The following is an 11,875-nucleotide window of genomic DNA, read 5'->3' as shown; positions in this document are numbered from 1 at the left end:
ACTATTTATTATAGGCCTGTCCTGAAAATGTCTTAAAGTAAACTTTTGAAAAATAGAGCTAAATGTATCCTGCCAGACACGAGGTAAGTGAGGGGAGGGGTGGGGGTGGGAAAAGAACCTAAAACGTACTTCAATTTAAACGTAAACCTAGTGTTTTTTTCTTTTGATGTAAGTCACAGAAATTCCCAGGAATAACTATTTGTAATAAGAGAAACTCGCCCTTTATAGTTCTGAAATTTTGATTGTTGGTAATCTCATATAATTCTGTCAAGGGTGACCAAACAACTTTGTGTCCAATACAGCAAATTTATGTGAGTTTGTATTTATTTACATTGTTTGTTGCGTTCGTGCTGATTCTGCATAAAGGTGTGAGTATCGAGCGAGGCACTAATGTGTCCTAGTGGAGGCTTAGTCCTGTATTTACTATTGAAATCCATATTATTGTATTAGAATTTGCCATTTACTTTTTATATATTTTTTAATAATTATGTATAGTGTTAATTAAGCTGTATCACCTATTTCACCTCAGGTTATTAAGCTGGTATTACAAAAATCTATAATACAGAAAGATTATTTGAAATGTTGAGATTAAGAAATTGTACTCTATTTTAATAGTGCCAATAGAACTTCCTGCAGGATGGAAATGTTCTATACCTCCCTTGTTCCGTGTGGTATGCATGAGCCACTTGTGATTATTAAGCTCTTGAAAACTGGTTAGCAAACTGAGGAGCTGTATTTTTTTTTTTTTTTAAAGCAAGCGAAGCCAGTGTTAGTATTTACCTCACATTACTGAGTAGGATAAACAGTGTTCATTGCAGAGAAAAAGTAATGGACCTATTTACCAATCTGGAGATCCTTCAGTAAGTTTTCAGTTTCATCTGCTAGAAGGGGGGAAAGCATTACTGATTCTTCAACTATGAATTCAGTTACTTGTATATGTTAGGACAGTTTCAGCTTATTCTCATGTTCATTATTGTTGGAATTTTTACCAAGTAGTTGATTTTTAACAGAAAACAATACATGAAACTTTTTTTTTTAAGATTTATTTTTTTATGCATACAGAACTTGGGTACTGGCCAGAGGTGCAGGGGCGGTAAGAGAATTCACCAGAGACAGAGTGGGGAGCAGAACAGGCAGATTGTTGAAGCACACTGCTGAGGGGAGCAGTGGGCGGGTCAAGAGAGGTCTGCCTCGCCATGTGGGATCCCTCAGGGCCAGGCCGGGATCTAACTCGTGCAGAAGTGGCTTTAGCTTCTTAGTGCTGTGCTTTAACTCACTGGGCCACCAGGGAGGGCCCAGATGAAACTTTTTAACATATGTCCTATACTTAACAAATCTTTGTTCAACATTCACATTTCCATGGAATAAAGAAGAATATAGACACATTGTTTAATCATATATAGGAAATGAATATTTCTCTACTGGCATCTGAATTTTGATCATATATTTTTTTAAATGACCAGCTACAAAATTTCAGTTCCTTACATAGTAGCTAAAAAAGAAAAAAAAAACTTTCATTAGTTACTGGAAGGAATGATACTCTGAAACATGAGAGAAGTCATTAATCACACTAAATTACAGAATGTGAGGTAGTTTTTTCTTCATATGTGAGCGGTGGTCAAAGAGGAGACCAGTTTTGCTTGTAGCAATGGTAAAGAGGCAACGTTTGGATATAGACATGGGTTTAAATTCTGACTTTTATAATTTTGACCTAGGTCTGGTACCTATCCTTAGAAGGGGACCATTATGAGTATCATTTTACATGTTTACTGGACTCAAGGAGAGAAAGGATTGAAAGGGTCAAGTGCCATATCTGGAACTGAATAAGTGTGTTGGTTGCAGCAGAGTATTCATGGTGGAATAGTTGTTTTAGCATCATATCAGATTTTCTCCTATGCAGCAGAAAGAACCACTGAGTTTGACAGATATAGGACAGAACCCACATTTATCCAGATAGAAATCTTTGTGAAATTTGATAGCTTATTTAATACCTTTTTTTTTTATTAAATGAGAATGATAATGGTAAATACCTTGTTTCCTTCTCTAAAAAGTAAATACCTCAAAGGGAGAGACCACATCTTACCATATCTTATTTTTTTTTATGTCATTCCTGACAGACTGCTTAACTTACATTTTCAATAAATAGTACTTATTCTCTAATGGATGGATTATACTTAAAACCTCAGAGGACAAGAACACAGGGACTGCTTGCTAAGGAGCCTTCACAGTACATGTCAGGTGCTTAATAATACTTATTGATTTCAATAGGGTTTTTTAATATATATGTATATATATTTGTTTTCATTTATTTATGCATACAGATAGGCCAGAGGTGTGGGGTGGGTAGTGAGAGGATTCACCAGAAACAGAGTGGAGAACAGAACAGGAGGGTCTACTCAAAAACACTGCTGAAGGGAGCAGGGGGTGAGACAGAGGAGATCTGCTGCTCCATGTGGGTAGCTCCCTGGCAGAGGATCAGACTCATGCTGCAGTGGCTGGTGATAGCTTGATAACACTGAGACTTTGACCCCTACACCATAAGGGAGGCTCTGAATTCAATAGGTTTTAACTTACCCTATACATTTGCTCCATAAAAGCTTATGAAAGCATGTGAACTACCTAAACAATACCTTAGATGTTTCATTCACATTTTTGTTCTAATGGAGAATGGCTATCTATAAAGAGCTACTGCTCCTAGACTTCCAGATATAATCATCACAATATACCTGTAAGATAATATACCTTACTTGCTTATTTGCTTCATTGTTTTTTTAATGAAAATGTTAAGTAATTTGCACAGTTGTACTCATCTAGTAAGTAGTGGAAGAGAGATAAGAACTCACAGCTGATTTCAAACCCCTTTTTTTTCCATTCTTGATTACATCTAAATTAAACAAAGATAAAAGAAATGTAAAATAAGACATCCCACTTACAAAGATATTAGATGAAATTGCAATAGGTGCATATCAATGTCTGTATGTGCAGTATGTCATCAGTGACTTCATCTCCCTTTCAAGTAAATTAGGCAGCAAAGTGTAAAGGAGAGTCAGAATCATGGTATGTACTGTGTACTCCTTATATACATGTAATGTGAAGCAAGCCACTTACACAAAATATTCTTCTTAGAAGTTTGTCCATAAAAATTGGAAGACTTGTATTTGCCTTCCAAGATTGATATAGGACTTTTGATATAACACAAATAAACATTACTTGGCATCAAATGTAAGACACTGGTCCAAATAATGTAACTGTTTATAAAAGAGTAATGGGTAGATCAATTAACAATAAATTTTAAAAATCAAAAACTTCATCAGCAAATTAAAGATAAATATCAAAGAAACAGTGTAGTCACTTTTACTTCTGTTATTGAAAATAACCTTTTGTCAATTACTCAAGTTGCTTGAGAAACAATGGCAATATAAATGGTAATTTTATATTTAATATAAACGCTTATTATATATTATAAATAATATGTTACTGTACGTTTATACTATTGTAAATCCTTAGATTGCCAGCTCTGCTCAAAACCAACCACCAACCCCCCAAAAACAAATCCACACAAACCCACACAAACACCAACACACTTCACAGTACTTCACTTTGACTCCTTAGTCCAGTCTCATTTTGCAAAATGGTCGTAGGAGTAGTCTTAAGGGGTTTTGAAAGTCAAAAATGTGGAGGGAGCCTATTTGAAAAACCAAGAACAAACAAGGCCATACAGTTATGTTACACTCGCCCTGTTTCTAGTAGTCAAACATTCACAGTAAATATTCATTATAAATCCACAGAACAAAAGGTCCTACTGAAGTGTTTGTTTGGAAGTCATACTGGAAATGAAAACTCTTCAACATGCCCAGGTGCTACTATTTAAGAACTTTTGACTTTCACAAAAATGCAGGGTAGGCAAGGCAAATAATCTTTACTTAATCCGTTTACTCAACTAATAATTATTGAGCAATACTGTGTTCCAGGTATTAGTATTGTCTAGCTTGAAAGAACTTTCTGTGATGATAAATTGTTTTATTCTGCTTTGTCCAATGCTGTAGTCTATGGCTACATGTGACTATTGAATATTTTAACTGTGGCTAGTGTGACAGAGGAGGTGCATTTTTATTTGGTTTTTCTATAAACAAAACTAGTCTCACTAAGCAAATGACCTGCTTTCCCAAAAACCTCTACTTCCCACAGGTACCTTTCTTCTTAAGGGCCAAAGCACAGCTCTGAAGCCATTGTCTTTGCCTGACCCTTGTTCCTGATTTTCCTGTGTCTTCCTCATGACTAGTCAGTTCCCTCCCTGAGAAAACTACCCCTTCAAGTTCCCAGAATGGGTCTCCCTGTCCCTCAAAGTAACATACCTAGATTCCATATTCTGGCTACAAGGCTGGCATGCTTCAGGGTCAGTATTACCAGTGTTGCTGACTCTGGAAAATTGGTAAAAACTAGATAAGTGAGACATCTTTGTAGGAATCAACAAATCAGATTTTCTTGGGGAAAAAAAAAGCCCCAGGATGAAAAGAAAGAAAAGCATACTAAACTAAGCATACAAAACTAAGAAAGCATCACTTGATGAAATTTTAAAGATGAGTGAAGAAGACTCTTATATGTCTTTCCTATCTCTAACAAAGAGTAGTAATATAAACAGCTAATACTCACAGAACGCATCATGTGCAACGTCTGTTCTAAGCACATGTAATACATCATTTAATCCTTCCTCTATATGTGTTTCACATATGGGAAAGTTGAAGAACTGAGAAGTTATAAGACTTGCATAAGGATTGTAGGTAGAGTTGGAACCAAGACAGTTTGACTAGGGAGTTTTTACACTCAAACACCAGCTCTGTTGCTCCTCAAAATGAAGCTGTTATACCTGAGGGAAGAGATCCTATACTTGTAATACACAAAAAGTCATATAAGTCAGTGTTATAACAATAATACTAATTAGTAGCTTACACATTAAAAAAGGAAAAGAAATAAATTAAATACAAGGGAAAAATTGAGCTGCTACTATCACTCTAATCTGATTTTTCTTCTCTCCTTTTTCATTTCTTCCTATTATGTCACACTAGTTAAGTACAGTGTCTGAGTCCAGATTGCCCAGTGTCATTACACTTTCATATTGACTTGGCAAGTTACATAACTCTTCTAATCTCCTGGTTATCTGGAAAATGAGGGTGATTATGGTATCTAGTTCATAGGATTTTTCTGTTTATTAAAAAAGGAAAATAGGCCCTCCCTGGTGGCGCAGCGGGTTAAAGCACAGCACTGAGAATCTGAAGCCACTTCCGCATGAGTTCGATCCCCGCCTGCCGCCTGCCCCGGAGGAGACCACATGGCGTGGCAGACCTCTCCTGACCCGCCCGCTGCTCCCCTCAGCAGTGTACTTCGTCAATCTGCCTGTTCTTCTCCCCACTCTGTCTCTGGTGAAGCCTCTCACCGCCCCTGAGCCTCTGACCTGTACCCCAGTTCTGTATGCACAAATAAATAAATAAATCTTTAAAAAAAAAAAAGGAAAATATATAAAACATTTAAAACAGGTCCTGGTACACAGTAAGAGCTGAACATAGGGTTTTTGTTACTATCTCAGCTTCATTGGGACAACTTATATAGGTATCTGAAAGCTTGTTGGTTTTTTTTTATGAGCATATGTTTCAGTTGCTTCCTAGAACAGTTGGCTAGGGGAAACCACTTATTCTTTATCCAGGAAGCTCTGATTTCACTTTAAAATAATAAAACCAATAAAATCTTTCAATAACAACACTGGTTTAATGAAAGCAGTTGTTCTCACACTTCTCTAGAATGAAAATTCATGATGTTCCCTGCACATTCACACATACCCTGTAGATATTCATTAAGTATCTGAGATGATACATGATACAGTATAATTTGCTTCTTAATTACCATGAAAAATTTTAACTCAAGTACTAAACAATGAGCTTTCTCTGGAGAAAATAAAGTAGCCTGCCATAAACAAAGTATTTTGAAACAACTAACATGGCATTCAGTACAGACTAATTTTTACTCTGAGCAGTTGAAGATTTGGATTCTGAAATAAGTTTCTGACTGTATAACCTTCTCAGCCACTGGGACTGAGGGACCAATATTCATATCATATCATCCTTTTTAGTATGGTTCTCCATTTTGCTTTGGATTCATGGAATCCATTTCCATCTAACAAGCAACTCAAATCTACCAAAGCATGTGATGATATGCATGTATGACTCAGTTAATTCAAATATCTTTATGATGTACTTCACAAAAATTTTTTTTAATTATTAATTTTAGTTTTAAATTTACATGTAAGGTTATTTAACTGATGCCTATCTATCTCTTCCCCTTCCTCCTTCATCTGGCACACAGTAGATGCTTGGTGACTACTTATTGGATAATTTAGTAAATAAATGAACAAACAATTTAGAAGCAGATTTTATCCATTCATTCATTCACTCACAAAACAAATATTAGTCCAAAGGACTTCAAAGGATAAAAACTTGCTAAAGTATTAGTGGCCATTCCCTTTTCTTTGTCAAACAGTGATTCTCTTCCTTTGAGAAGTGTTGGCATCTACATAACCACTAGTAATAATAGCTGTTGTTTTTTTATGATGGTGCCAGACAATTTACATGAGTAGTTGGTTAAATTCTTACAGTAACCCTATGAAATAGATATGACTGTATCAAGAGAATAAATAACTTACTGAAGGACACTTGTTTATAAATGTTTGAAATGGATTTCAAGATCAGGATTGTTAAATTTCAAAGGATGCTTCCATGGTTTTGTTGTTTCATAATAATACTTCTATTTGATTCTCTCACAGAATTTGTATAAATTCAAACTTCATTCATTTCTCCACTTCTACAGGATCCTGGTGCTAGATAATTACAGATTTTCCAACCTTCCTAATACTTTCTTTTGTTTGACTATCTAAAATAAACTGAGAGTTTTAAGAGAATGTTTAAACATGCATCAGACTTATAACTCAAGCTGTGTCACTAATTGATTAAGCAAGTACAAAAATTTACTTATATCACCTGTCTTAATAAAAAGAAATAATTATTCTCTACTATGATGCTTTACCTTCTGTTTCCACATATTATAATTCATCTAAATATTTGACATAAATGCTCCATAATTTTTAGTAGAAATGATTAATCACTAGCCTAAGTAATATATTTAGAAACAAATTTACTTTTGTTCTCTTAACAATTTAATATTTAAATGAGAGTCAAAATCTTGAGGGGTAAGATCATTTAACTCTTCCCCATTATATAAAGGATCATCATATTCTACGGGTTTTTCAAGTGGATGCCCAACATTTAGTATGAGAATAATATTTTTAGCCTTGTTATAGGCTTCTTCTTCAGTAGATACAAAATAGTCAACACCACCACTGACTGTAAATGGAATAGAGTATAAATATGCAAAGCTTAATTCAAAACATCAAATTATACATAAAATTTAAGCATACACATTGGTAAATAATTATATTTTCATATACCCAGTACATATTTTATACATATTTTTCATCAAAATAAAAATTACCCTACTTGGTCTTGTTATCTGAAAGAATTATACTTCACTTGAATACATGGATCGTTTTTGTCTTATGTGACTTGTATAATCGATTGGATTTCTTTTTGCTGTTGGCTGCTAAAAAGGTTAGAATCAGGTTTGCCTTCCAGTGATTGGAAATATAGACGATGCAGTGGTATGTGTCTTTTATAGCATTGTCACTCATGGTTTTATTTAAGATTTATTTATTTATGCTTACAGAATTGGGGTACAGACCAGAGGTTTGGTGTGAGAGGATTCACCAAAGACAGAGTGGGGAGCAGAATAGGCAGATCTCCTGAAATACACTACTGAGAGGAGCAGGAGGCAGGTCAAGAGAAGTCTGCCATGCTATGTGGGTCAGCTCCCTTGCGGGGAATTGAACTCATGCTCCAGTGGCTTCAGAGAGCTTTAACCTGTTGCACCACTAGCGAGAGCCTCACTCATGTTTTTATGTCCTATATATGCCTTCTTATTTTCATTTACTTTTTTTAAAAAGCATTCACAGGCCCTCCCTGGTGGCACAGTGGGTTGAAGTGCAGCACTGGGAGGCTAAGGCCACTTCCGCATGGGTTCAATCCCCATACCTGCCCCGGAGGTGACCACATGGTGCGGCAGACCTCTTCTGGCCCGCCCGCTGCTCCCCTCAGCAGTGTACTTCGTCGATCTGCCTGTTCTGCTCCCCGCTCTGTCTCTGGTGAAGCCTCTCACCCTCCGCATCTCTGGCCTGTACCCCAGTTCTGTATGAATGAATTAATAAATCTTTAAAAAAAAAAAGCATACAGAGCTGGGGTACAGGCCAGGGGTTTAGAGACAGTGAAAGGATTCACCAGAGACAGAGAGGGGGATACAACAGGCAGATCTACTGAAATACACTGCTGAGGGGAGCAGTGGGTGGGTCAGGAGAGGCCTTCCACACCATGTGGGTCAGCTCTCTGGTTGGGTATTGAACTCATGCTGCAGTTACTTCTGAGAGCTTCATAGGGTGGTGCATTAACCTGTTGCACCACCAGGGAGAGCTATTCTTTTAATGAAGTCAATTTTTTGGAATTTGTCACATCCATAAGCCATGGTGAGCTCCAGAATGTGGTCACTGTGTGATGCTCAAAAGAATTGATCCTTCTTTACAATGTTTAAATGATACTTACTAAGCTTTTGTGTGACTAACTATAGTTTACAATTGTTTTGAGAGCCATTTCTTCCTTATCTGTTTTCCTACCTAGAATGAAAATAGCTCCACCCAAGTCTTCAACAGAGGTATCTTCTTTTGTAGCAGCTTTTAACAAAGCTGGCCTAACTAGAAACATAAACACAGTTTTGCTTACAATTATGCATTCTTCAGGTAGGGTAGAAATATGGGTAGCACCTACTAGACAAGATCCACACACCACTGCTACCTAACTTTAATGAAAGAAGCAAACAAAAGATACTTGTTTTGTCCAACTTCTGTGACCGCTGCAAGAAAGGAAGTCTGGAGGCAGAAAGGCTGAGCAAGCAGAGTTTATTGCTCCAGGACAGCAGCTGAGACGGAGCCCCTAGGGGGCTCGCAGCTACTGCCAACCCAATAAGGGGGAAGGGTCTCTTATATAGATTCTAAACTCAGATTCCAAAAGGGGACTCATCACTGTGTCCTTGATGTGAGGCCCAGTTCACTGTCACCTTCAGCTAGTCCCATCCTGGATGCAAGGTCAGTTTTATTACCACTTTATCAAGCTTGGATGCAAGGCAAAATTCTTTACCGCCCTAATTCAGTCCTTGTCAGTAAATCTTTGGTCACTCTCAATACTGTTTTTCAGAACATACGATTTTACAGTTATATTTACTTACTATAGCATTCATCTTATGAAACAATAAAATAAAAATTTTAAAAACATGACACTATCTAGTGCTGCTGAGGAGGATCTGTTGAAGCTGGTTCTCTCTCATGTTTCTTTTTCTTTTTTTTTTTTAAGATTATACATACAAGAACTGGGGCACAGTCCAGAGGTGCTGGGGTTGGGAGGCTGGTTAGAGTATCTAACCAGTTCTGGGGAGCAGAACAGGCACATGTACTGAAATACACTGCTGAGGAGAGCAGCAGGCCAGTCAGGAAAGGTCTGCCATGCTATGTGGGTTACTTCCATGGCTGGGAATCGAACTCATTCTGCAGTGGCTGCTGGACAGCTTTATAGCATTGTGCACCAATCAAGGGAGAAGGGGGGGGCCTTCTCTCTCAATTTTCTGTTAAAATTGTAAATAGGATTGTTTTTCAATAAAATAACTTGGCACAGTGTTTTGTATGAATGTATAAATTTGTATAATCCTCTGAAAATAATCTGTACAACTGTATAGAGAGAAATAAGAAACAATATTCTTTTTTCTTCCTATATAGCATAAATTCTGAATATATATCAAATGATTTTATTATGATGAAATATTGAAAGAATCTAAATTTTCAACAAAGTATGAATTGTAAGCAAATTATGAAAAAGCTATAAAATTCAGTATTATACAGCCACTGACATCTGAAGATATCTCCAATTTAGGAAAATACAGGTGATACTACTATAAATACACAGCTTACAAGTATCACTTGCATTTGTGAGTATAATTATGTAAGCACATATATAGAAAAATGTAATAGAATAAAAGCAATGTTTTGTCAATGGTAACTGCTTCCTTTTTTTTTTTTTAATTCTGGGGTCTTTATGAAGTCACTATGATAATTTTTTAAAGATTATTTATGCATATAAGAACTGGGATGTAGACCAGAGGTGCAGGGGATATGAAGATTCGCTAGGGACAGAGTGGGGAACAGGTGGATTGACTGAAATACACTGCTGAGGGGAGTAGTGGGGAAATGGGGTGCGGTCTGCCATGGCATGTGGGTCACCTTCCTGGTTAGGGATCAAACTCTTGCTGCAGTAGCTGTGAATACCTTCATAGTGCTGCACTTTAACCCCTTGAGTCACCAGGGAAGCCCCCACTATGATAATTTTATAGTAAAAAATATAAAAGTTTTCAAAGGGAAGAAAAAAATCAGTCTTTTAAATTATTAAGTAATGGTTTCATTAAAAAAATGAATGTTCCATGCGACCGGGTGGTTTTAGCGCCATGAGTTCCATCGGCACCGGGTATGACCTGTCAGCCTCTACATTCTCTCCTGATGGAAGAGTTTTTCAAGTTGAATATGCTATGAAAGCTGTGGAAAATAGTAGTACAGCTACTGGAATCAGATGTAAAGATGGTGTCGTCTTTGGGGTAGAAAAATTAGTCCTTTCTAAACTTTATGAAGAAGGTTCCAACAAATTACTTTTTAATGTTGATCGGCATGTTGGAATGGCAGTAGCAGGTTTGTTGGCCGATGCTCGTTCCTTAGCAGACATTGCAAGAGAAGAAGCTTCCAACTTTAGATCTAACTTTGGCTATAACATTCCACTGAAACATCTTGCAGACAGAGTGGCCATGTATGTACATGCATATACTCTCTACAGTGCTGTTAGACCTTTCGGCTGCAGCTTCATGTTAGGATCTTACAGTGTGAATGACGGTGCACAACTTTACATGATTGACCCATCAGGTGTTTCATATGGTTACTGGGGCTGTGCCATTGGTAAAGCGAGGCAAGCAGCAAAGACAGAAATAGAAAAACTACAGATGAAAGAAATGACCTGCCGTGATGTTGTTAAAGAAGTTGCAAAAATAATTTACATAGTACATGATGAAGTTAAGGATAAAGCTTTTGAATTAGAGCTCAGCTGGGTTGGTGAATTAACTAAAGGAAGACATGAAATTGTTCCCAAAGATATAAGGGAAGAGGCAGAGAAATATGCTAAGGAATCTTTGAAGGAAGAAGATGAATCAGATGATGATAATATGTAACATTTACTTCAGCATCTGTTTTAAATTTCTAACATGGTCCCATGTAAACTATTTCACTTGTTCGATTATTACATACCCATTAGCCAATTTTCATTAAACACTTTTGTCTTGTAAAAAAAAATGAATGTTCTATACATAATTTATTAAATATGTAATTTTAAAGTCCTATGTAATTCTGCAGTTACCTATGGGGTTTTCATTGAAAACATTAATGCCATGTTGTGTAGCCTTCTACCATCATGCTTTTCACTTGGAAAAATGTGTGCCTGGGGAAAGAATCAAAGGACAAACTAATAAGACTTCAATTAAGATTTTAAAAATGAGAATCAATTTTTATAAAAAAACATTTGTTGAAACATACTATTAACCGTGTATTACACACAAAGTTTCTGCTCAGCATTCTAAAACTATAACTAAATTATAAAGCTGTATCTTAAAATTTTTAAATATTACTAAACTAGATTAT

General features: G+C 36.4%; 1 pseudogene; it reads left to right on the top strand.

The window, feature by feature from the left end:
• Positions 1-10,626: 10,626 nt before the first annotated feature.
• On the top strand, positions 10,627-11,522 carry LOC101636818 (annotated as a pseudogene).
• The last annotated feature ends 353 nt before the right edge of the window (positions 11,523-11,875 follow it).

This window comes from Condylura cristata, unplaced genomic scaffold, assembly GCF_000260355.1.
Source record: "Condylura cristata isolate star-nosed mole 26May11 unplaced genomic scaffold, ConCri1.0 scaffold00008, whole genome shotgun sequence".
Lineage (NCBI taxonomy): Eukaryota > Metazoa > Chordata > Mammalia > Eulipotyphla > Talpidae > Condylura > Condylura cristata.
This window is presented reverse-complemented; position numbering and strand designations above follow the sequence as displayed.